The following is a 24929-nucleotide window of genomic DNA, read 5'->3' on the forward strand; positions in this document are numbered from 1 at the left end:
CTCCCACCACCCATGCATAAGTAGTAGTAAAGCAACGATACCTGCAGAAAAAGCATCAGCGACCCCACCAAGCACTCAAGCTTGCAGGAAAGCATCAATAAAGACACAGACTTGCAGTACCCCAAAGACTACTCGTTTACCCGGTAGTTTGACTTACCATAGGCTCTCTCTCCCTCCCTTATAAGAGAAAAAGAGATGTCCCCATTTCACAGCGAGAGGGGAGGCATAACAAACAACTCGCTGATTTACGATGTTTAAAGTCTGTTGCGTTGCTTTTCCTGAGCTCTGTGCGCAAAGAACTCAGTTTTTTGGGCACACAGCCAGCAGCCAGCTTGCTGCTTTCGATCTTCCGTGTACTCCCACGCCACTTCAGGCAGAGGCACCGACCGCAAGTCCCCTCGCCTCCAGAGCCACGAAATCCCGGAACCCTGAAGGCAAACTAATCTTCTAGGCCGCGTCCTTGGTATATTGAATAGCGGCCAGTCGTGAGACCCCGAGAATGGGTCCCATTCCCACAAGGAACCAAAGTCAGTGTGTAACTCCAGGTCAGCATCTTCTAAAGAAAGAGAAAAATAGAGATATTGAAGATAGAAATAGAGCTGTTTCCGAAGATGCAAGCGGAGGAGTCACCGTTAGGTTCCATCATCCTCCTAAGCTTCATCAGCAGAACCTGAAAATCTTGGAAAGCCCCACCTAACACCATTGTATATTCAACAGTATACAGTCTGAATGTCATTCCCAGCCCTAGGGTGCAGTCGATCAAGGCTGCTGCCCATACTTCTGTCAGATGTTGCGCAATGGATGTCTTATTGTCACTTACACCAAATTTGACCCAAGTTGACTAAGAGCATATGTCCTCTTTAAACATTTTGTATTAACACTTAGCTTACCTCTTCTCACCAGCCTAACATCTCCCCTGGTTCTCCTCCTCTTTCACTTACTCCTTTGGTGCACTCTCCTCTCCTATCAGATTCCTTCTTCTCCAGCCCACCTGACTTCACCTATCGTCTTCTAGCAATCCTCCTTCCCCTCCCTTCACCTTTTTATTCTGGTGTCTTCCTCCTAAGTCTTGAAGAAGGGTTTCGGGCCAAAATGTCGACTGTTTAGTTAGATGCTGCCTGAGCTGCGGAGTTTGTGGTGCATTGCTTTGGATTTCCGGCATCTGCAGACTTTCTTGTGTTTATGTATGAACACTTGTTCCCAACCCCCAGTCAGATGTCCAGCCATGTCACCCCACAGCCTTCAGTTTGGTTCCCTACTTGAACCACGCCCGATCTTCTGCTCCATCTTCATTTACTCCACTGTGTCCACTTTCAACCCACCCCTCACTGCCCCTCCCACCTAGATCCATATGTGCAGTCTATACACAGTGTCAAATCTGGTGGAATTCAGAGAAGGCAGCCTTTGTGTATATCTTCATGTGCAAGACAAGTTCTAAGTCGCAATACACTAGCCCCCATGCAATAATTGGCCAAATTGCCTTACACAAAATTGATTTGAACCTAAGTCAGCAATGCTTTAACATGCAACACCAAATCTACTGGAGGGATTCAGCAGGTTGAACAGAACTTATGGAAGGAAAGGAATTGTCCACAGTTCAGGTTGAAACCCTGCATCAGGTCCTGATCCAGGGATTTGACACAAATCATTTCCCTCCCACAGAATCTGCATAACCCACAGAGTTCTTCTAGCAGATTATTTGTTGCTTCAGTTTCCAGTCACGGCTGTCTCTTTAACATGTCGCAGTGAGTTCCGCAGAATTTCTAGGCCTATATCTCTAGTCATGCATAACTCAAAGTACCAACTCCCAGACTGGGACTGAATGGCTCTGGATTGGTTCATATTCCTATTAATGCCACCACTTAAAACTGGAGTGACACCTTCGAGCACATTTCAACATCACGAGCTAAAAATGAGACCGTTGTGAGGAGCCTGAGGGGCCTGAGGTGTATGTTGGCAGGGTGATGATGCATGACATCATTAATATAATTTGAACGTTCTGTGCGTATGTTTTTAGCTTTGCAGGAGTGTGAGACAAAGTGGAAGGGAGGATGGGGTGGGGGGAGTTGGTGGCAGGTGAACTGAGGGGCTGCTTTGTGAGGTTAGTGCAAGGAAGGATTTTGTTTTGGAATTTTTCCTTTTTTTCCCCCAGAACATTCCAGAATTCCCATATTAGAAAGGAAATTATAACCCGACTGATTACTGCTGCAGCTACTATGGGAATCAATGTCAGTGAACCTAGCTCTGCAAGGACACACAACAGTAACTCTATAGAAAACACCAGTTGTTGATTCTTTCCTATATAATATCTTCTATCAATCTCTTCTTCAATTACTACCAACCTAGGACTGCCTTGCAGGACTTCTCTTGCATTTCAAACACCAGTACATCAGTAAGCTGCATACTCAAGACGCACTGTTAAAAACTTGGCATATACTGACATTCTCTAAAGTGGCCACATGCATGCATGATTAGTCACTGATATCAAAGCTAACTTTATATTGGGGTCATGACACTTAACAGAGTCAAATGCATGCTTGGAACCAATTGACTTAGCATTTGATAGGAATCTGCTTTGTGCACCAGTTACCTGTAAGAGCCCTGCATAGATATCACATTATCCTAAACTTAGCATGAATTGGGAGTCGGGCAGAGGTGTAATAGTCTAGATGGTGGCAACCTTGCCAACCATTGGCAATGCCACATAACATTGCAAGTTGGCTGTAGGGATTGGCGCCACAGATGGCAAATCTTTGCCCTGTTAACCCAGAGCAAGTTGTGACAGTTGTCCTTTGTCATTAGCAGAGAGAGGAGCCAAAACCTGCAGATGGTCAGGGACGTCTGAATTTCCCTGGTGCACCTTCCTTTTTCTTGTAACCATGTCAACCATGAAATATCATATTAGAGGAGCTCTCAGATTCCAAACCTAGCTGGGGGAGTGAAAGTGTCTCTAAAAACTAGTTCATAAATATTTAAAATTCTAGAACAATGGAGCAGTGTCTGGCAAAAACATTGGTGCATTAAAATTATACAATATATTACAATACTGAAATTGTATGGCAAACATTGTAAAAGAAAAGCAATTAGCTTTTCTTGCTCCCATTCCAAATGGCCACTCAAAAGGGAAGCAAACAGACAATCTGGCACACTCACCACTGAAATGTTTATTCCAATCATTTTGCATTAAATTCTAGGTCCTTAATAACCATGCAGAATGAGGACACGCTCTGCAGCTCGCTAAGTGCTGATAGCGTGACTAAATCAAGCAATAGTATGGATTCTACTTCAAAATTTGGCAGTCCCTGGCTTGGTATGTCTCTTGATAGGTGAAGACTGCTGAATCAGTTGGGAAGACCAGCATTTGCTGGAGTAGTCTGGTAACCTATCTTTACTGGGAGGGCAGATTGCCACCTGGCTGACTCAGTTGCTTGGTCGCAAGGCAGGAGATGAATGGATACTTTGCTTAAAGATCTTTGGTGGTGGCAAATGCATTTTACAGGGAGATAAATGCTTTCATTTTTACCTGAAAAATATGCATTATGTTACATTCTGGAAACACATGCATTAATTTCCCACAAAGCTCACCCCCCCCCGACCTTCATCCCTCCACCCATCTCCACCTTCTGCCACAACCACACCTCCTATCCATGGCTTCCACCCCAACACACATTTCCCACTTAACCCAGGTCCACAGCCCCACTTCCCCTTCCATTCCCATTTCCTCCAATCATCACCATCCACACACATCCATGTCGCTCTGCCTCCACCTCTCCACAAGGCACAACCTCCCATCCATTAGTTTCTTCACTTCTTCACTGAGACCCACTCAAACCTCTAGAAGTGAACAGCCATTATTTCCAGAAAAAAAGTGGGGAATTTTCCCCCAGGCAATCCAGTACAACCTCTTGAAACAATCCTTAAGAACAGATTTTATGGTCATTAACTGCTCATGGTTGAAATGACTCATTGGAAAGCAACTATACGTTACAGACTCATAGCACAGCAAGTGGCAGTGAAAGAGGATTTGAGTGCAGAAGTTAAGATTGCTTTCAGGAATGATATCTCAAAAAGAGGAATACCCCTGTGTTAGAGAGACGGCACTGAAGATTCACCAGATTGATTCCCAGTGTGGGATGTTTGTTCTAGGAGAGATTAAGCAGTTTGGACTGATACCCTTCTGAGCTTGCAAGAACATAAAGTAATCTCATTGAAACATATAAAATTCTGACAGGACTTGACAGGAAGGACAAAGGGATGATGTTTACCATAAGCTGGAATGCCTAGAACAGGACGCACAGCCTTCAAAGTGGATGGCCGTTCAGGACTTAAATAAGAAGCGATCTCTTCACTGAGAGGCGAGTGATTTTTTGGAATTCTCCACCCAAGAACACTTTGAGAGATCTGGGTGCTGAGTATATTCAAAATAAAGCTTTAAAGAATTTTGAATATTAAGGTAATGTACGGATAAATGGGGCTGAAGTAAAAAATTGAGTGTTGATCTTATCGAATGGCAGGTCAAGTGCAAATAATATATAATAATATAGTATGTCACCCTAGATTAAGTCTTCACGTCTTCGGAGTGACAAAATAATGTACTTCTGACTCAGAATGAGTCACAACTGATGTGTAATACTAAATACTTCAGAAATATATTTAAACACTGGATAAAAATCCCACTGTTTTTATAAATGACTTGGATGAGTAAGTGGAAGTGTGGGTTAATAGGTTTACAGATGACACAAAGAACAACGTTGCTGTGAATTATGTAGAAAGTTGCAGGTTACATCGGGGTATCAATAGAATGCCAAGCTGGGCAGAGAGGTGGCAGATGGAGTTCAATCCAGAAAAGTGGTAAGTGATACACTTTGGAAGACTGAACTTGAATGAAGAGTAGAGGATTAATGGCAAGATTCTCAGCAGTGTGGAGGAACGGAGGATTCTTGCGGTCCACGTCCATAGATCCCTTAAAGTTGCTGTGCAGGTTGATAGGGTGGTGTAGAAGTCATATCAAAGTTCAAAGTAAATTTATTATTGAAGTACATTTATGTCAGCATATATAACCCTGAGATTTATTTACTTACAGGCATTCACAGTAAATGTAAAGAAACACAATAGATTCTATGAAAACTACACGCAAGGATAAGCAACCAATGTACAAAAGACAATAAACTGTGCAAGTACAATAATAAAAAAATCAAAATAATAAAAAAAAATAAATGAATAAATATCAAGAACTTGACCTGAAGAGTACTTGAAAGTGAGTTCATAGGTTGTGGCAACAGTTTAGTGTTAGGGTGAGTGAAGTTAAGTGAAGTTATCCCCTCTGGTTCAAGGGCCTGAAGATTGAGGAGTAACAACTATTTATAAAGCTGCTGGTGTGGGTCCTAAGGCTCCTTCCTGATGGCAGCAGTGAAAATTGAGTATGGCCTGGGTGGTGGGAGTCCTCGTGATGGATGCTGCATTTCTGCAACAACACTCCTTATAGTTGTGGGGAGAGCTTTACCTGTGACTGGCTGGGCTGTGTCCACTACTTTTTGTTGACTTTCTCATTCGAGGGCATTGGTGTTTTTATACCAGGCTATGACGAAACCAGTCAGTGTACTCAACATCATGCATCTATAGAGGCTTATCAAAGTTTTATATGACTTACTGAATCTTAACAAACTTCAAAATGTGAAGGTATTGGGTTTGCTGACCACAAAGTTCTTAACTCAAATAAAGAGCTTAAACCCTATCAGATATAAATAGCCACAAGTACTCTCACAAAAGGAAGATTATACTCTAGCTACCCAATCTTCAAAGACTAGTTTCCTTCCTTGCTTATTCTCCATGGCAACTTAAGCTGTCTATACCCATTATTTGACTAGTGGGTTCCGCCTTCCTAGCAAGGAGAAGATAGAACATAGAATAGTACAGCGCAGGACAGGCCCTTCAGCCCACAATGTTGTGCCGACTCTCAAACCCTGCCTCCCATATAAGCCCCACCTTAAATTCCTCCATATACCTGTCTAGTAGTCTGTTAAACTTCACTAGTGTATCTGCCTCCACCACTGACTCAGGCAGTGCATTCCACGCACCAACCACTCTCTGAGTAAAAAACCTTCCTCTAATATCCCCCTTGAACTTCTCACCCCTTACCTTAAAGCCATGTCCTCTTGTATTGAGCAGTGGTGCCCTGGGGAAGAGGCGCTGGCTATCCACTCTATCTATTCCTCTTATTATCTTGTACACCTCTATCATGTCTCCTCTCATCCTCCTTCTCTCCAAAGAGTAAAGCCCTAGCTCCCTTAATCTCTGATCATAATGCATACTCTCTAAACCAGGCAGCATCCTGGTAAATCTCCTCTTACAAAGTTCCAGCTCCTCTTCCAGCTTACAAAGTAGTTTCATACACAGCTCATTTATTATTTTCAGTGATACATATTTAAATCCAAGCATTCTTTAAACACATTTAAAACTCACAGAGGATTTCTATCTTATAAAACATTTCCAAATTCCAAAGCATTTCTAAAATACAAAGGATTTCCAAAACACAGGTACAATTCCTGTGAGCTGAAAATACATCCCAATGATGCAGGTGAACAAATTATTCATTGCAGAAGTTGAAGCCAGGGGAATAGATTCTAGTTCACCCTGTGTTTCCTTCATGCTTCTTGATGTTTCTTACCTCACTCCTAATAAGCCAGAACTGCTCACTACATTTATACAGTTTCTTGGCCACTTAGGTAACTTCACATGTATATGATATTTGCTCAGATACCCTAATGGTCTAAATGCTTTTTGGAGGCACAATTCCCAGCTGCCTTCAATTATCATTGCGAAACTAACTTCCTTGAGTACAAAAACCTTCCAACTATAAACGACATCAGTTATTTGATATGCTAAATGATATTATCCATTTGGTCGGCAAGCTCCCTTGAACTAAGCAACTTAGTCAGGTTCTCTATTTTCAAACAAGCCAAATTAAGTAGCCCACTGACTTACACTGCACTCTTGAGCAGCAATAAGCCAGCGCAGTGACTTTCTACAGACAGAGTGTCTGCTATGTACAAAGCATGTTTGCAAAGCCTCTCTCAAAACAAAGCTTTGTTTTAGCTTCAAACTGATGATTGCTTGCCAGTTATATTTAAAAAACTGAAGACTGGCTCCTGTTTATGACCAGAAGCTAAACAAATGATATAGTTGGAAGTTTAACTTACACTGCTTGATCTTACAAGTCGGTCTTGGCAAAAACATGAGGCTACCTGGGCCAGGAAGTGAATATCCGTCACAGGAGTAAGTAGAGGCACTGCCATATCTTCTTTGTAATGGCACTTATGTGCTGGATGCAGGACAGATTTACTGAAAAGGTAACATTGAGGGATTTAAAGTTGATAAGCCTCTCCATCCCAAATCCCTTGATGAGGACTGCTCATGGACCTCCTGTTTCCTCCTTCTGAAGTCAATAATCAGCTCCTTGGTTTTCTTGACATTGAGTGAGAAGTTGTTGGAGTGGCACCATTCAGCCAGGTTTTCAATCTCCCTCCTTCATGCTGATTTGTCACCACATGTAACTCAGCCAACAGCAGTGGTGTTGTCAGCAAACTTAAATATGGCATTTGAGTTGTGCTTACCCTCGCAATCATAAGGAGAAAATCCAAAAATCTGAGATGCAAAGAGACTTGGGAGTCCTTGTGCAGAACACCCTAAAGGTTAACTTGCAGGTAGAGCTGGTAGTGAGGAAGGCAAATGCAATGTTAACATTCATTTCAAGAGGTCTAGAATACAATAGCAGGGGTGTGATGCTGAGTCTTTATAGGGCAGTAGTGAGGCCTCACCTCGAGTATTGTGAACAGTTTTGGGCTCCTCCTCTTAAAAAAAAGCTATGCTGGCATTGGAGAGGGTTTGGAGGAGGTTCCCAAGGATGATTCCAGGAATGAAAAGGTTATCATACGAGGAACATTTGATAGCTCTGGGTTTGTACCTGTTGTAATTTAGAAGGATGAGGGTTTTCTCATTGAAACCTTTTGAATGTTGGAAGGCCTAGACAGACTAGATGTGGAGAGGATGTTTGCCATGGTGGGTGAGTCAAGGACAAGAGGGCACAGCCTCAGTATAGAGGGGTGGCCATTTAAAACAGAGGTGCAGAAAAATTTCTTTAGCCAGAGGATGGAGAATTTGTGGAGTTTATTACCACAGGCTGCTGTAGAGGCCAGGGTGCAGTTAAGGCAGAGCTTGACAGTTTCTTGACTGGACACGGCATCAAAGGTTACCAGGAGAAGGATGGGGAGTGGGGCTGAGGAGGGGTAAAAGGATCTGCTATGATTGAATAGTGGAGTAGGCTTGATGGGCCAAATGGCCTAATTCTGATCCTATGTCTTATAGTCTTATAAAATGTGTGGAACGTGGGGTAAGTACACAGCCTTGTGGTGCACCTGTGCTGATGGTGATTGTGGAGGAGATGTTGTTGCCTATCTGAATTGGCTGAGGCCTGCAGGTGAGGAGATTGAGGATCCAATTGCACAAGGAGGTATTGAGGCCTAGGTCATGCAGCTTATTGATTAATTTTGAGGGGATGATAGTGTTGAATGCAGAGCTTTAGTAAATGAAGGGCATGTTGATGTATGCTTCTTCAACGTCCTGATGTTGCAGGGCTGACTAGAGAGCCAAATAAATAGCATCTGCTGTTGACCTGTTGTGATGGTAGACAAATTGGACTGGATTCAAGTTACTGCTTGGGCAGGAGTTCATATGTTTCATCTCCAACCTGTTAAAGCCCTTCATCACAGTGGATGTAGGTGCAACTGGACAGCAGTCATTTTGGCAGTTTATCATGTTGGCCTTCACTGGCCGGGACACTGAGTTCAACAGCCATGAGGTAATGCTGCAGATCTATAAAACCCTGGTCTCCTCATTATAGGAAGGATATGGAAGCTTTAGAGAGTGTGCAGAGGAGATTTACCCCTATATGCTGACTGGATTAGAGAGCATGTTGTGTGAGGAAAGGTTGAGCAAGCAAAGGCTTTAGAGAAAAGTGGCATTGATAGATTGGACAGCTTGCACCTTTTCTCCCAGGATGGAAATGGCTAATAAAAGAGGGCATAATTTTAAGGTGAGTGGAGGAATTTACAGCGGGCGGGTCAGAAGTAAGCTTTTTACACAGAGAGTAGTTGGTGCATGGAACACACTGCCAGGTGTGATGGTAGAAGGAGGTACGTTAGGGACATTTAAGAGATTTTTATATATATAGGCACATGGATGAGGGAAATATGGAGAATTATGTGGGAGGGAAGGGTTAGATTGATCTTGGAGTAGGGTGAAAGGTCAGCACAATATGGTGGGCAGAAGGATCTGTACTGTGTTGTACTGTTCTATGTTCTATTTTGCTGTTTGTTTTTTTTTCAATATCATTCATGCTGTAACATTGCTACATGCAAAGTGGCTATGCATCTTAGGCTGCAATGGTGACTCACTTCGATAAAGAGTCTCATTAGTTGCAAAAGCACCATGGGACATCTTGACACCATGCAGACTTTATAAGAATGCAGATCTTCATTTCTTTACGGGCACTAAAGTTCGGTCTAACCTTTATAATACCTTGCTCAAATTTCACACAGAACAACCTGTGTAGAACCTGTCCCCGTACAATAAGTACCATAAGCAGCAGCCCAGAAACTATAATATAAAGGGTTATGAGAATAATACTGGAACTATCATAAACATTGGAAAGTTTGAGCCTTTTAGTGAAAAGAAGATTTATAAGAGAGCTGACAGTGGCCTTAAAATTATGAATGGATTACATGGCATAAATGTGGGAAAATATTGTTTCATCTTGTCAGTTGATTGGCAGAAGGAACGAATGTGGAAAAATGTGCACAAAATAGAAAAGCCGAATATCTGTTAAATGATGAGAGGTTGCTAAACGTTGGCATTCAAGGGGACTGGGCCTGTTTGTATCCATGTCAGTAAGAGTAGGCATGTAATTGCAATAAACCTCTGGAAGAGCAAATGATATTTTAGCCTTTATTATGAGAAATTTGAAGACAAAGGCAAGTTTCTTATTGTGATTGTATAGAGTCTCACCAAGACCACTCCTGCAGTACTGCACACAGTTTGTCTTCATTATTTAAGGAAGAATATACTGGCTACAAATTTGTTGACCATACAACCTTTGTTGGTAGAATCTCAGATGGTGACGAGAGGGCGTACAGGAGTGAGATATGCCAACTAGTGGAGTGGTGCTGCAGCAACAACCTGGCACTCAACATCAGTAAGATGAAAGAGCTGATTGTGGACTTCAGGAGGATAAGACGAAGCAACATATACTAATCCTCATAAAGTGATCAGAAGTGGAGAGAGAGAGCAGTTTCAAGTTCCTGGGTGTCAAGATCTCTGAGGATCTAACCTGGTCCCTACATATTGATGCAGTTATAAAGAAGGCAAGACAGCAGCTGTACTTTATTTGGAATTTGAAGAGATTTGGTATATAAACAAATACACTCAAAAACTTCTATAGATGTACTGTGGAGAGCATTCTGACAGGCTGCATTACTGTCTGGTATTGGCCGGGGGGCTACTGCACAGGACTGAAAGAAGCTGCAGAGGGTTGTAAATTTAGTCAGCTCCATCTTGGATACTAGCCTACAAAGTACCCAGGACATCTTCAAGGAGTGGTGACTCTGAAACGCAGCGTCCATTATTAAGGACCTCCAGCACCCAGGGCATGCCCTTTTCCCACTATTATCATCAGGTAGGAGATACAGAAGCCTGAAGGCACACACTCAGCCATTCAGGAACAGCTTCTTCCCCTCTGCCATCCGATTCCTAAATGGACATTGAACCTCTCTCTTTTAAATATATAGTATTTTTTTGCACGATTTTTAATCAATTCAATATATGTATACTGTATCAAGCATACTGAATAAGATTTACTTATTTATTATTTTATTTTCTTCTATATTATATATTGCATTGAACTGCTGCTGCTAAGTTAACAAAGTTCATGTCACATGCTGGTGATAATAAACCTGATTCTGATTCAGATTCTGAGTGACAGGTGTGCCTGTGGAGTATTCTCTGGAGCTTATTACAATGAGAGGAAATCTCATGAAAACTAACCAAAATCCTTGATGGGCCAAGCGCAGGGAAGGTGGTCAAGGAGCGTAGGACCTGGGGAACTTTCAGAACGTGTAGCCTAGTTTGGACTGAGATGAAGTGAAACCTTTTCATTGAGAGCATGGGTTCCTAACCTGGAGTCCATGAAGCCCTCGGTTAAGTGTAGGGTTCCACGGCATAAAAAAGGTTGGGAACTCCTGATTTAGAGGATGATAGATCTTTGAATGCTTTATCCCTTAGAACTGTGGGCACTCTATCATATTCATTCCAAACAAAAATTGATGGCTTTCTGGTTAAGGGGATAGTGTTGGGAAATGGCACTGTGGTAAAAGGCGAATGGCAGAGCTAGGTTAAAGGACCCAGTGGCCAGCTCCTGCTCCCACTTCTTATGTTCATATTATAATTTTTATTTCTACCTCTGTTCTTGAGAGTGCCATGTTTACTCCTGTGGATGCTGGACTCCTATATTTAAAAGAGACTAATTCCCATGAGTGAGTAAAGGCTAACACGACCCATTCATCCCCCAAATCCTAACCTTTCCAAATAAATTTAATCCATCCTGCATTGGGTCTCAAGGTAGCAACTGCGAGCATCCTCCTGATCAACTTTCCCTCATTTGCACAAAGTCCCCTAATGGATACAAATGATTTGTGACCTTCTTGTCAGAAAGTTGTTCTCAACAAACACTCTTTGTTTGGGATATGGTTTTGGGATCACCGCAGGTCGAGGTTAAAATTATTGGCACTGACCTAATTGTGGCAGCAAATCTTGAATTCAGTTTGAAAATCTCAGTTGATCATCTGGCACAACTATCCGTTCCTGCTCTAGCCTCTTCTGAAATAGAAAACCCTGCTGTGTAATTTCTTAATATTGCAGACTTGACAGTGTCGTCCATCTTGTCAGACTGAAAGGTCATCCTCCAGTACCAAATCTGCTCTGGGTTTCAAGAGCAGATTGTCAGTTTTCAAGAAGGCTATATTAATCAAATTAAATCACAAATTTGATCATCAGAAGGGAAATGCTCTCCAGACATCAGGCTCAGAAAGTCTCTGGTTTGGTCTCCTTTTCATATTAGTTTCTTCTTTAGATATCCTTTTTCCTGAAGATGCTGGAGGGAGTCCTACTGATTGTATGGGCAGCTTCAGCAGGTCACTGAGCTGTGAACAGGATCATAGATAAATGCAATCCCAGCCAAAGCCAAACTCCACATACTGGATAGTAATGAGAAGCAGTAACCTTTGACTGGAATTTACTCATCCCTAGCATGTCCAGAGCCATTGAAGCCTTTGATTGTGCCCCTTTGCACGGGTTGGTTATTGAATCTGGGCCTTCCTAACCTGTACAGAAAACGCAACACTAAATAGCTCACTCAATCCCTGAGTCATTATTACTGGCAGGTGAAAGGAGGAAGAAATCAGCATCTTGTCACTTCGTCAATTTGTAATTGCTTTGACATCCTGGGAGAAATGTGAGCCTTTTACTGCTATCTTCACACAGACTCAATTTTCAATTTCTCCTGTCCATCTCTGTTGTATCAAAATCACTCTTGTCAATGCACCTTTGCAATCTTTTTGCTTGTCCTTTTGTGAACTTCTGCAATATGTTCCTGAATCCACACAAAGTATCGTGCCTTCAGTCTATTTTCCACCAAGCCTTGGACCTGCGGAAATTTAGTTTTTTCATCTACTTGCAGCCCACAGGCTTTCACAGTTCAGGAGAGGTACAAATGAATTGAACAGTTTTCAGAACAATGATGAGTGATGCTAGGAGTTATTGTTCACAAAAAAAAAGTTGATAGAAGTTTCTTTCCAAGAATCCGTTGATGCTGGGGCTTAATAAATTGTTACAAAATAGAGACTGAAGGATGTTTATATGTTGCTGCTTGCATAAGCAAATGGATCCATCTAGTAACAGAACATCCTGTGTTGAAGGCAGTAACTCTCAATTAAAGTGCATTGTCTTAAGTTCAGAGTAAATTTATTATCAAAGTACATACGTCACCATACTCCACCCTGAGATTCATTTTCTTGCAGGCATGCACAGTACAGCAAAGAAATACAATAGAATCAATGAAAAATTACACACATACAAATTCTCACAAAAAACCAATGTGCAAAAGAAGACAAACCGTGCAAATATAAATAACACTAATAATCATAATCATCAATAAATAAATAATACTGAGAACATGAGCTGTAGAATCATTGAAAGTGAGTCCATAGGTTGTGGAATCAGTTCAGTGCTGATGCGATTTGTAGGGTAATAACTGTTCCTGAACCAGGAGGTGTGGGACCTAAGGCTTTGTTCCTCCTTCCCTAATGACAGCAACGAGAAGAGAGCATGGTCTGGATGGTAGAGTTCCTTGCTGATGGAATACAATAATGCGTCAGGAATCATACCATGTGATGTAAGCTGGTACTGAAAGATACCCCAAATTATTGTTCTCTCTTTCAAGGGGAAATAAACTACTTGCAAACATGAAATTATAAAACCAACAATTCAATTAACAATTTGCATCATAGTCATAGTCATACTTTATTGATCCCGGGGGAAATTGGTTTTCGTTACAGTTGCACCATAAATAATAAATAGTCATAGAACCATAAATAGTTAAATATTTATATGTAAATTATGCCAGTAAATTATGAAATAAGTCCAGGACCAGCCTATCGGCACAGGGTGTCTGACACTCCAAGGAAGGAGTTGTAAAGTTTGATGGCCACAGGCAGGAATGACTTCCTATGACGCTCTGCGCTGCATCTTGGAGGAATGAGTCTCTGGCAGAATGTACTCCTGTGCCCACCCAGTACATTATGTAGTGGACAGGAGACATTGACCAAGATGGCATGCAACTTGGACAGCATCCTCTTTTCAGACACCACCGTCAGAGAGTCCAGTTCCATCCCCACAACATCACTGGCCTTACAAATGAGTTTGTTCATTCTGTTGTTGTCTGTTACCCTCAGCCTGCTGCCCCAGCACACAACAGCAAACATGACAGCACTGGCCACCACAGACTCGATAGAACATCCTCAGCATCATCCAGCCGATGTTAAAGGACCTCAGTCTCCTCAGGAAGTAGAGACGGCTGTGACCCTTCTTGTAGACAGCCTCAGTGATCTTTGACCAGTCCAGTTTATTGTCAATTTGTATCCCCATGTATTTGTAATCCTCTACCATGTCCACACTGACCCCCTGGATGGAAACAGGTGTCACCGGTACCTTAGCTCTCCTCAGGTCTACCACCAGCTCCTTAGTCTTTCTCACATTAAGCTGCAGATAATTCTGCTCACACCATGTGACAAAGTTTCCTACAGTAGCCCTGTACTCAACCTTATCTCCCTTGCTGATGCATCCAACTATGGCAGAGTCATCCGAAAACTTCTGAAGATGACAAGACTCTGTGCAGTAGTTGAAGTCTGAGGTGTAAATGGTGAAGAGAAAGGGAGACAAGACAGTCCCCTGTGGAACCCCAGTGCTGCTGATCACTCTGTCGGACACACAGTGTTGCAAGCACACGTACTGTGGTCTGCCAGTCAGGTAATCAAGAATCCATGACACCAGGGAAGCATCCACCTGCATCGTTGTCAGCTTCTCCCCCAGCAGAGCAGGGCGGATGGTGTTGAACACACTGGAGAAGTCAAAAAACATGACCCTCACAGTGCTTACTGGCTTGTCCAGGTGGGTGTAGACACGGTTCAGCAGGTAGACGATGGCATCCTCAACTCCTAGTCGGGGCTGGTAGGCGAACTGGAGGGGATCTAAGTGTGGCCTGACCGTAAGCCGGAGCAGCTCCAGAACAACTCTCTCCAGGGTCTTCATGATGTGGGAGGTCAATGCCACCGGTCTGTAGTCATTGAGGCCGCTGGGGCACGGCGTCTTCAGCACAGGGACGAGGCAGGACATCTTCCACAGCACAGGAACCCTCCGGAGCCTCAGGCTCAGGTTGAAGACATGGCGAAGTACTCCACATAGCTGAGAGGCACAGGCTTTGAGCACCCTGGTACTGACACCATCCGGTCCTGCAGCCTTGCTTGGGTCGAGACGTTTCAGCTGTCTTCTCACCTGTTCAGCCGTGAAGCCCACCGTGGTATCAATATACAATTGTAAATTCAACTAGTATTGAGCTCATTTAATCTCTTGGTCTCTTTACTCACTGAATTTTGCATTACGAACTGCACTCACCATTGCTAGGGCAATTAGTCTAGTGATTCACTTGCCCAGATGAAACTCATATAAACCTGCCTCATTTTCTGTTCTGCATCTGTTCTTTCAACATTAACATCTCCATAACTCTAAATACATTGAATTAAATGCTTTGGATCACCGTGTTCTTTCTGTCACTTGTATCATTAGAATGTCCATATATTAAACTTAACAGTTCAATAACCGATCAATAACTGCAGTAATTGAGGATTATATATTGTACTTATTACCGTACTTGATATCATGAACTCACTGTGTTTCAGTGACAAAGGATATCGCAGATGTTCTAACCTGAAACAAAAGGAAAAAACCTGCTAGAGGAACTGTGGAGGGAGGGGACAGTTGACATTTTGGATCTGCATCGGGACTGAGCTGTAAAGGGGAGATAGTCAGGATAAAGAGGTGAGAGGGAGGAGAAGGTTTTTCTTGTGAGGTAACACGTGCATTCTTTAGCTAAAAATTCCCTCTCCCATCTCTTTGCAAGAAGCCCTTGGTATTTAACTGCTTTGTTTTCTTTTTGTTCAATCTTCATTGTTCTCAGGTTTGTCTATCATCAAATGCAAACTGTTTCAACTCTAGTTGATCACAGCCTGTACCTTGGACAGTATACTTATGAGAGCTCCCTATATTTACAGTGCTGTCATCTAAGTTGCTTTTTCTTTTATGGGTTTTGGTAACTGTACAGCAGTCACTGAACATCTATTTTCTATAGGGTGTCATTCAGGCTGGTGTCTGGTCTACCAGATCTGCTGGCTGCAGAACCCTTGCACTTCCCATCAACCACCTAGCCATTACTATCTTTGAATGGAGCCAGTGTATTCTAAAGTATGGTGGCTCTTTAATCTCCCTACTGCCCAAAACCCTGACCCTGAGTGATTCATACTGTGTAATCCCTGGCCCATACCAATGATGGGCATCTGGACTCATTGTCCTCTCCCAAAGACTTGAAAGTTCAATTCCCCTGTTACTTAAAAGCCGCAATATCATTTTCCTCTGCCTCAGAGGAAAAGAGTTTGAGGTAGATCAGATAACAAATCCTGCCCTACAACTGGCTGATGGTGTAGTATCACTTAGGAATGTAAATATTATGTTTGGCTTTACTGTAAGAAGTTTGAGTAGGAGGGATTTCCTACTCCAATTATATAGGGCACTGGCAATACTCCATCTGGCATATTGTGTGTAAGTCTGGTTTCTCTCCGTGTGATAAAGGGAATTCAGCAAAAATTGATTAGATTGACTGTTTCCTAGGACAGGGGTCCCCAACCTTTCTTGCACCTGGACTGGTTTAATATTGACAATATCCTTGTGGACCGGCCGACCCGGGCTGGGTGTTAATCATGACCGGAATATAGGTGATAAGTCAACTATAAGCTAATTGGCTAATACGCTCAATTTTGTTTCTAAAGGGGTTTATCTAATGAATTTAATATTAAACACACAGTGCGTATTTTCCTCGCATGAATATAGTGATAAGTCAATTGTAACAGTGGTTGGTCCCAAACCTCCGGGCTGCGGGCCAATACATTGCCGCAAAGAACGCAGCGGTACAGCGGTGGCAGGAACGCACCCAGCACATCTTTAAGAAAAAAGCCGAAATAAACAGGCTAATTGATTAGGTGCTGCCCAGCACGTAAGTGCCGGCCCAGATCAGAGCCAAACATGTACTTACTTTGGAAATTACCTTGGGTTACCCATAGCTCTCTATTTTCCTAAGCTGCATGTACCTATCCCAGAGTCTCTTAAAAGACCCTATTGTATCCGCCTCCACCACCGTCAACGGCAGCCCATTCCATGCACTCACCACTCTCTGCATAAAAAACTTACCCCTGACATCCCCTCTGTACCTACTTCCAAGCACCTTAAAACTGTGCACTCTCGTGTTAGCCATTTCAGCCCTGGGAAAAAGCCTCTGACTATCCGCACGATCAATGCCTCTCGTCATCTTATACACCACTATCAGGTCACCTCTCATCCTCCGTTCCTAAACATGGTGGTGAGAGTCCTGTGTTTCCTGCACTTTCTTCCTGATAGCAGCAGTGAGAGAGAGCATTACCAGGGTGGTGGAGGACTTTGATGATGGATGTTGTCTCCCTGTGACAGTGCTCTGTGTAGATGGAGAAGATGGCGACGCGATGCAGCTTGTGTGGCCACTCTGGTGAATGATATCTGTAATCTGTCAAGTAAGGTGCTGTGCACAATCCTAATTTGATGGAGACAGACGTGAGAGAACGGAGGAACATCTGGAGAAACTTCTGAAATTCCTTTTTCGCTGCCGCTACTACTGTGTGATCCAGAATCTCCAGAGGGGAAGGCCTCGAGTCCTTGGCTTTGCTTGTTGCTCGGCGGCCGGGACGGGGTCGAAGTGCTCGGCAGAGATGGTGCTTGGTGCTCGGTGTCGAAGGGCTGGTTGGAGGCTCGAAGTTTTCGGACGGACTCAGAGTCGGCTGTGGTCGGGTACTTCCAATGCATCGACAGTTGTCGGTGTCTGGAGGTTTATGGCAGAGAGAGTTTCTCCCTTCTGCCGCCTGCTATCGGGGACTATCAGGAGTTGATCGGAAATTTGAGACTTTTTTTTACCGTGCCCATGGTCTGCTCTTTATCAAATTATGGTATTGCTTTGCACTGCTGTAACTATATGTTATAATTATGTGGTCTTGTCAGTGTTAGTCTTTGGTTTGTCCTGTTTTTTTTGTGATATCACTCTGGAGGAACATTGTATCATTTCTTAATGCATGCATGCATTTCTAAATGACAATAAATGAGGACTGAGTGTCCTCATAATCTAATCTAATGTGCACTATGGTGGGAAGGACTTTACTGATGGACTGGGCCATATTCACTATATTTTGGGGATTTTCTGTTCAAGGGCATTGGTGTTTCCATACCAGGCTGTGATGCAACCAGTAAATATAATCTCCACCACGTATCAGCTGGCCAGTAATGGTATCAACACCGAACTTCGAGGTGAATGGTCCCGAGTTCAAATCCAGCCGGCTCCTTGCACGCTTTCCATCGCTGTTGGGTTGAGCGTCGAGCTGGCAACTCAACCTGGTTATAAAAAAGGCAAAATGCTGCTGAAATGACAAAAATGCCACCTGATGTGTCAGGAGAGATGAAAAGGAACAACAACACATCTATAGAAATTTGTCAGAGTTTTAGATGACATGCCGAATCTTCGTGAACTTTTAAAAACATAGAGGTGCTGCCATGCTCTCTTCATAATTGCACTCAATGCTGGGCCCATTACTGATCCTCTGAAATGATAATAACTTAAAGTTGCTGACTGTCTCCACATCTGATCCCCCTGTGACTCATGGACCTATGGTTTCCTCCTCCTGAGGTGAATAGTCAGTTGCTTAGTCTTGCTGACCTTGAGTAAGAAAGAGGTTGTTGTTATGGTACCATTCATCCCGATTTTCAATCTCCCTCCTATATGCGGATGCACCGCCACTTTTGATGCGGCCAGCGCCAGTGGGGTGATCGGCAAACTGAAGTATGGCATTGGAGCTGTGCTTAGCCTCACAGTCACAAGTGAAAAACCGATGGAGCAGCAGTAGAGCATAAAGCAGACAGGCCTGTGGTGCACCTGTGCTATGTGCCTCTGATACTGCTGGTCTTTTTTTTTACTGCACTTGCAGATATCTATGAAAAAAAACATCACCTCCTGTTAATGAGTGAATATAAGCAAACATTAGGCTGACTGTATATTTTAATCCACAAAAAAATGTGGTAAAGAGAACCATGGTGTTGGAATGCACAAAGCAAGCAGCAAAAGAATTAAATGGACTTTTGTGTTCCAATTGTGTTCTTTCTTGTAAAAAACATGGATAATTTATTTTTATACTTTATACTTTATACTTCATTGTCACCAAACAATTGGTACTAGAACGTACAATCATCACAGCGATATTTGATTCTGCGCTTCACACTCCCTGGATTACAAATATTAAATATCAGAAATATTAAAAATAGTTAAAATTAGTAAATATTAAAAATTTAAATTATAAATCATAAATAGAAAATAGAAAAATGAAAAGTAAGGTAGTGCAAAAAAACCGAGAGGCAGGTCCGGATATTTGGAGGGTACGGCCCAGATCTGAGTCAGGATCCGTTCAGCGGTCTTATCACAGTTAGAAAGAAGCTGTTCCCAAATCTGGCCGTACGAGTCTTCAAGCTCCTGAGCCTTCTCCCGGAGGGAAGAGGGACAAAAAGTGTGTTGGCTGGGTGGGTCGTGTCCTTGATTATTCTGGCAGCACTGCTCCGACAGCGTGCGGTGTAAAGTGAGTCCAAGGACGGAAGATTGGTTTGTGTGATGTGCTGTGCCGTGTTCACGATCTTCTGCAGCTTCTTCCGGTCTTGGACAGGACAACTTCCATACCAGGTTGTGATGCACCCTAGAAGAGTGCTTTCTACGGTGCATCTATAAAAATTAGTGAGGGTTTTAGGAGACAGGCCAAATTTCTTTAGTTTTCTCAGTAAGTAAAGGCGCTGGTGGGCCTTCTTGGCAGTGAACTCTGCTTGGTTGGACCAAGACAGGTCATTTGTGATATAGACCCCGAGGAACTTAAAGCTTTTGACCCGTTCCACTTGCGCACCACCGATGTAAATTGGGTCGTGCTGTCCGCTACTCCTTCTGAAGTCAACAACCAATTCCTTCGGCTTGCTGACGTTGAGGGATAGGTTATTGTTTTCTCACCATGCCACCAGGTTCTTAATTTCCACTCTGTACTCAAACTCATAATTACCTGAGATACGGCCTACAATTGTTGTGTCATCAGCAAACTTATATATTGAGTTTGATGGAAACTTGGCTACACAATCATGGGTGTACAGTGAGTACAGCAGGGGGCTGAGTACACAGCCTTGTGGGGCATCGGTGCTCAGAGTGATTGTAGAGGAGAGCTTGTCCCCTATTTTTACAGACTGGGTCCTGTCTGTGAGGAAGTTGAAGATCCAACTGCTAATCCATGTTTTTCTTGTGAGTGCTGTTAATATGATGCTACGTGCCTGCGATGCTGCTGGAAGTAAGTTTCTCATTGCAAGTGTACATACATGTACTGTATGTCTGCCTATGACAATAAGCTCAACATTGACTTTGATTTTAACTTCCAATCTTAAGGATGGGCTAAGAATGTAAATCATTAAAGAATGCCACCAAACCAACGTTGATGGAAGGCCAGTGAAATGGATGTTGAACTGTCCAAGCTGCAGGAAGACCATGACACTTTCAGAAGATTGAGTAGTTTATGTAGATTACCATAAGACAGTGCTATAGAGAGAATGTGAAGCGAAGGCAAACATACATGCATAACTTCTCACTTAAAGGCATCAACAGAAGAGAGTGAACAGTTATCAGTATCATTTGTCAGAAATCAAAACTGCAGTGGTAGCTAACACACAAAGCGGAACACTGAGGGGGAAAGAAACAGTGCAAGTCATGTGATTGAATATGTAAATCAAGATGCTAGTCTATAATGTAAATGCAAGTAGTTCAGTAACTAAAATAGTTATAGTAACAGCACTCTTTCATGAAATTATACCAATGTCATAAGATATGTGTAAATTTCAAATGAGCTCACAATTGCAATAATAATATTTTTGTGTGCATTGTCGTTTTTTGGGGAGGTATGTTATCACACTGTATTGTGACTTTCTATGGTAGTACAATTCCTTTGTATGAATATTATATATTTTTTCTTTAATACAGTTCTGAGTATTTCAGGTGCAGCTATAGATTAAATAGTTCCATGCACAACAGTGACCCTGTAAAGTTAATCACAGGTACAAGGGCTAACGGTTGCTGAAAGACACCACAGTGCCACAGTGGGTTTAGGCAAGGTGGACAGGGCATGTTTCTTCCGTTAGTGGATGGTTCAAGGGCCAGGGGACACAGATATCCAGTCAAGGCCCAAGGATTTGGTGGAGGGAGCAGTGTGGTTGGGAGGTGAAAAAAAGGAATTGTTGCACAGAATACTAATGATCTAATAATTGTGTGTGTGAGGGTAGCACACAATTGAAATTTGATTGAAGCAATTAAGGGCTACAGGGAAAGAACAGGGCAAAAGAATGGAACAGATTTCTCTGCGGGGCATCAATATGGACTGGATGTGTTGAATTGTCTGTTATTACAGCATAATAATGCTATGACTAGACTGTTCTTGCTTCTATGTCTCTAACCATTACCTCTTTTTTTTTCCCTAATTACCTTCATCCTGAGTGGTTGGAGGGGAAAGCTGGGGTGGGGTAGTGGAAGATTGGGTAGTCACCCTGCACTCCTGACCTCGAGATTATTTAATAAAAACAACACTGACAGCGACGACTCTTACCTAAGTATGTGTGCTTGTATCTGTGGATTTCTGAATGGAGTCTGAGTTTCTGTAGTATGTAATGGATTTCTCATTTGCTGTTTCCCCTTGGATGAAACTGATTTTATTCCAAATGTCACTGGACAGATCACTGTGCTTTTGAATCTAACAACCCAGATGTGAATTCAAGCACATCTTTATGGTCTGAAACTGTGAAAAACTCCCATAAACCAATTAACCATGATCCTCTTATCTGTGCATGTATCTATCCGTGACACGGCAGCTGGTTTGGCGGATGGCAATGAAATAAGGGATGATAACGAATAAGTTCAAAGCCTGCCCTGTGTTCACACAGTTTTTTGAATTCTTACATTTTAATAAACATTTAACAGCTTCCAATCTATCCAACTGATTCGCACCACATGGGGGTTCCTCTCATCCTCCCTTCCTCTTTCGACTCCTGTCTGATGAGCTGTTGAGTGCTTTGACTAAAAGTACAATCGAACTTGGGATGGTAACTCTCTTCGGCCTTGAAGGCTGTGACAGCGAAGGAAAATTTGTAAGATCTCCTTTCTCCATTTTCCATTCAGTGCTGCAGGCCAGAAATAAAATTTTTTAAAGTTGTGTAATTGAAATTTTTCCTTATTTCTTTGAAAATGGGTGATTGTTCCAAATAACAAGAAGCAGTTTCTCACTGATTCCAGCTGAATATTCCTCTTCAAGTGTTATTTTTAATTCATCAGTCTTTCTCTGGGAGGTAGAGAAGGGAAAGCGTGAAGCATTATTGCATTTATTTTTCTACTTCTGCACCAATTTGAGTATGCCCTTGAGATAAAATTTCTTGCGTATTCAGGAAACAACACCAGAGTACAATATGCAATCTCTTCAGAATGATACAGCACAGCAAGAGGTCATCAACATCATCTCCCTGTTAACTCTATGAAAGGGCTTTCCAATTAGTCACTGCTCCTTCCTCATGATCCTTCAGGTCTATATGCAGCCTCCTTCTGTAAACCACTCTTGGATCTGCTTCCTTTATCTTTTCAGACCCTCTGCTATGGAACATAACAGTTCGCTGGATAAATCAGTTCCTCCTCATTTTATCCTGGATTTTTTTTTTGCCAATTTGAAGTTCTGTCCCCTGAATACTTACCCTCCTGTCAGTGAAAGCAGCCTCATTGTTTTCCCTTCTTTATTTGAAATCCCATCTCCTTTTAGCCATGGCAGATTCCAAGAACAATCCCAGTTTCTTCAGATTATCCTTGTAACTGAGATCCTTTGTTCTTGGCATCATCCTGATAATCCTTATTTGCAACCTTGGTGAGATCTTCCTCAAAGCAGAATGTTCAAACCTGGATGCTGAATTCTGATGAGCAATTTTGGATGGTAAGTATACAATCTTTGCCTTAGTACTATATACTTCTATTAATAAAACCTAGGATCAAAAATGTGTCTTTTTTTCCCAAGTACCTCCTCACATAGCATAGGAGCAGGAGTAAACCACTCGGGCCTTCAGGTTTGCTCTGCTATCCAGTAAGATTGTGACTGATGTGATTATAATTTACACTCCCCATCCCATTACTTTCATTTATCAAGAGTCTATTTGCATTTGCCTTAAGGTGATCCAAAGGCTCTGCTTTCCACCTCCTACTGAAGAAACAATTTCAAAGGTTCGGGGCCTTCAAAAGAATTTTTTTCTTCATCTCTGCCTTGTATGATTTACCCTTTTTTAAAAAAATGGTGACCCCTGGTTCTAGATTCTCCTACAAGATGGAGCAACTAGTCTACCCACCCCCCACCCTTTCAAAATCCTTTGGCACCACCTCAGTCCATCAGCTATGTTACATGTTTGTGAACAGTTCTCAGTTCCTGCTTTCCTTTTAAAATGTAATGCAAGGAGATGTTAATAATTTAAAGGCATGGCACAGAGGAATAACTAGAATTTAATGACTAGCAAGATAAAGGAGGAGATACTAGGTGTGGATATTCAAAAACTTCACAAACTGTTGGGTTTTAAGAAAGGTTATTTTATTAAATGGGATTAGAATAGCGTAGGATTAGTGTGAATGGGTATTTGATGGTTGGTATGGACTCACTGAGTTGTGGGGCCTGTTTCTTTGCAGTATGATTCTATCACTCTAAGGGGAAAGATCAGGAAGTTTTCTGTTGGGAATTCCAAAGATTGGACAATGGGGATATAGATTGTTACACAAAATTCCAGTCAACTGAACAGAGCACAGGTTCTAGTGATAAAGATTGGGAGAGAAAATATTGGGGCTGAGATTCGAGAAAGTTACAAAAATGAGGAGGGCATGAAAGAAATTTATAAACAAGAACAAGAATATTAGATTGAAGGACTCGGGCTGCAGGTCAGTGAGCTGAGGGTTGGTAGGTGAGTAGAACATTGTGCAAAAGAGGATTGGATCATCTCTAGTATACATGGCCATACATACTGGATTACCCAGCAAGGGTTTGAGGTGGCTGACGGGCTGAGGTAGAGGCAGCAGGTGATGTCATGCAGGTATACCACTAATGAAGATGGAATGAGTTCAGGACTTCATGTTAGGATTGAATGGGACTCTGAGGTTATTCACAGTTTTGACTGAGACAATGGATGGGAGAGGAGTGAGAATGGCCAGGAAATAGTGTTCATGGCAGAAGCCAAAGACAATTGCTTCAGTCCTTTAAATGCATAAATTGTAAAGGGTGTCAGGTCAGTAGTTGGAGCACTCAAAGAGAATAGAAAGGTGAACAGGGTGTGATGAAGTGGTACAGCAGATATTTACCTAATCTCCACTGTTGCCAAGGGACTTCATACAGCTAAGAAAGGAAACAGGATAGACTTGTCAGGGTGATGATGGAGGGTTAGGTAAATGTGCGAAGATGGGGTAAATTACCTTGGTTTCCATCAGCTGTAGAATAATGTCAAAAACAACACCAAGGAATTACTTAACATGGAGGGGAGGGAACGTCGACTCAGACCATAAGAGGCCTGCATCGGGCATTTTCATGCCTTACAAGGCGCAGATTGGAAGTCTGTGTGGGGCGCCACTCCTCGCACAGACACTAGAGCAATGTGTGGTTAAGTCAATAAATATGCCCTGAGGTTTTCAAAACCCGGACTCCAGCAACGACCATGGACACCTTCACAGCGATTGCGCAACCACCAACTGCAACGCCAGCCTTGAACTCCAGGCCGAGTCTTTATGTGCTGCTGTTGTGACTTCCGTCTCCCCTTCCCCCACCACCACTCCGCAGCCCTGTCTTCCCCAGATCCCACCGTCAGCTCCTGGGCCCTCAGAGGCTCCATCTTCCTCTCACCCC

General features: G+C 42.6%; 1 long non-coding RNA gene across 1 annotated transcript in view; it reads right to left on the reverse strand.

Moving 5' to 3' along the window:
• Positions 1 to 520: 520 nt before the first annotated feature.
• LOC140188435 (uncharacterized) overlaps positions 521 to 24929 on the reverse strand; it is a 185054-nt gene continuing 160645 nt past the window's right edge. Inside the window, exon 3 of the long non-coding RNA XR_011883314.1 lies at positions 521 to 556. This is a non-coding gene — a long non-coding RNA (uncharacterized lncRNA). The remainder of the gene's footprint in view (positions 557 to 24929) is intronic.

Source organism: Mobula birostris, chromosome 27 (genome assembly GCF_030028105.1).
Source record: "Mobula birostris isolate sMobBir1 chromosome 27, sMobBir1.hap1, whole genome shotgun sequence".
Classification (NCBI taxonomy): Eukaryota; Metazoa; Chordata; class Chondrichthyes; order Myliobatiformes; family Myliobatidae; genus Mobula; species Mobula birostris.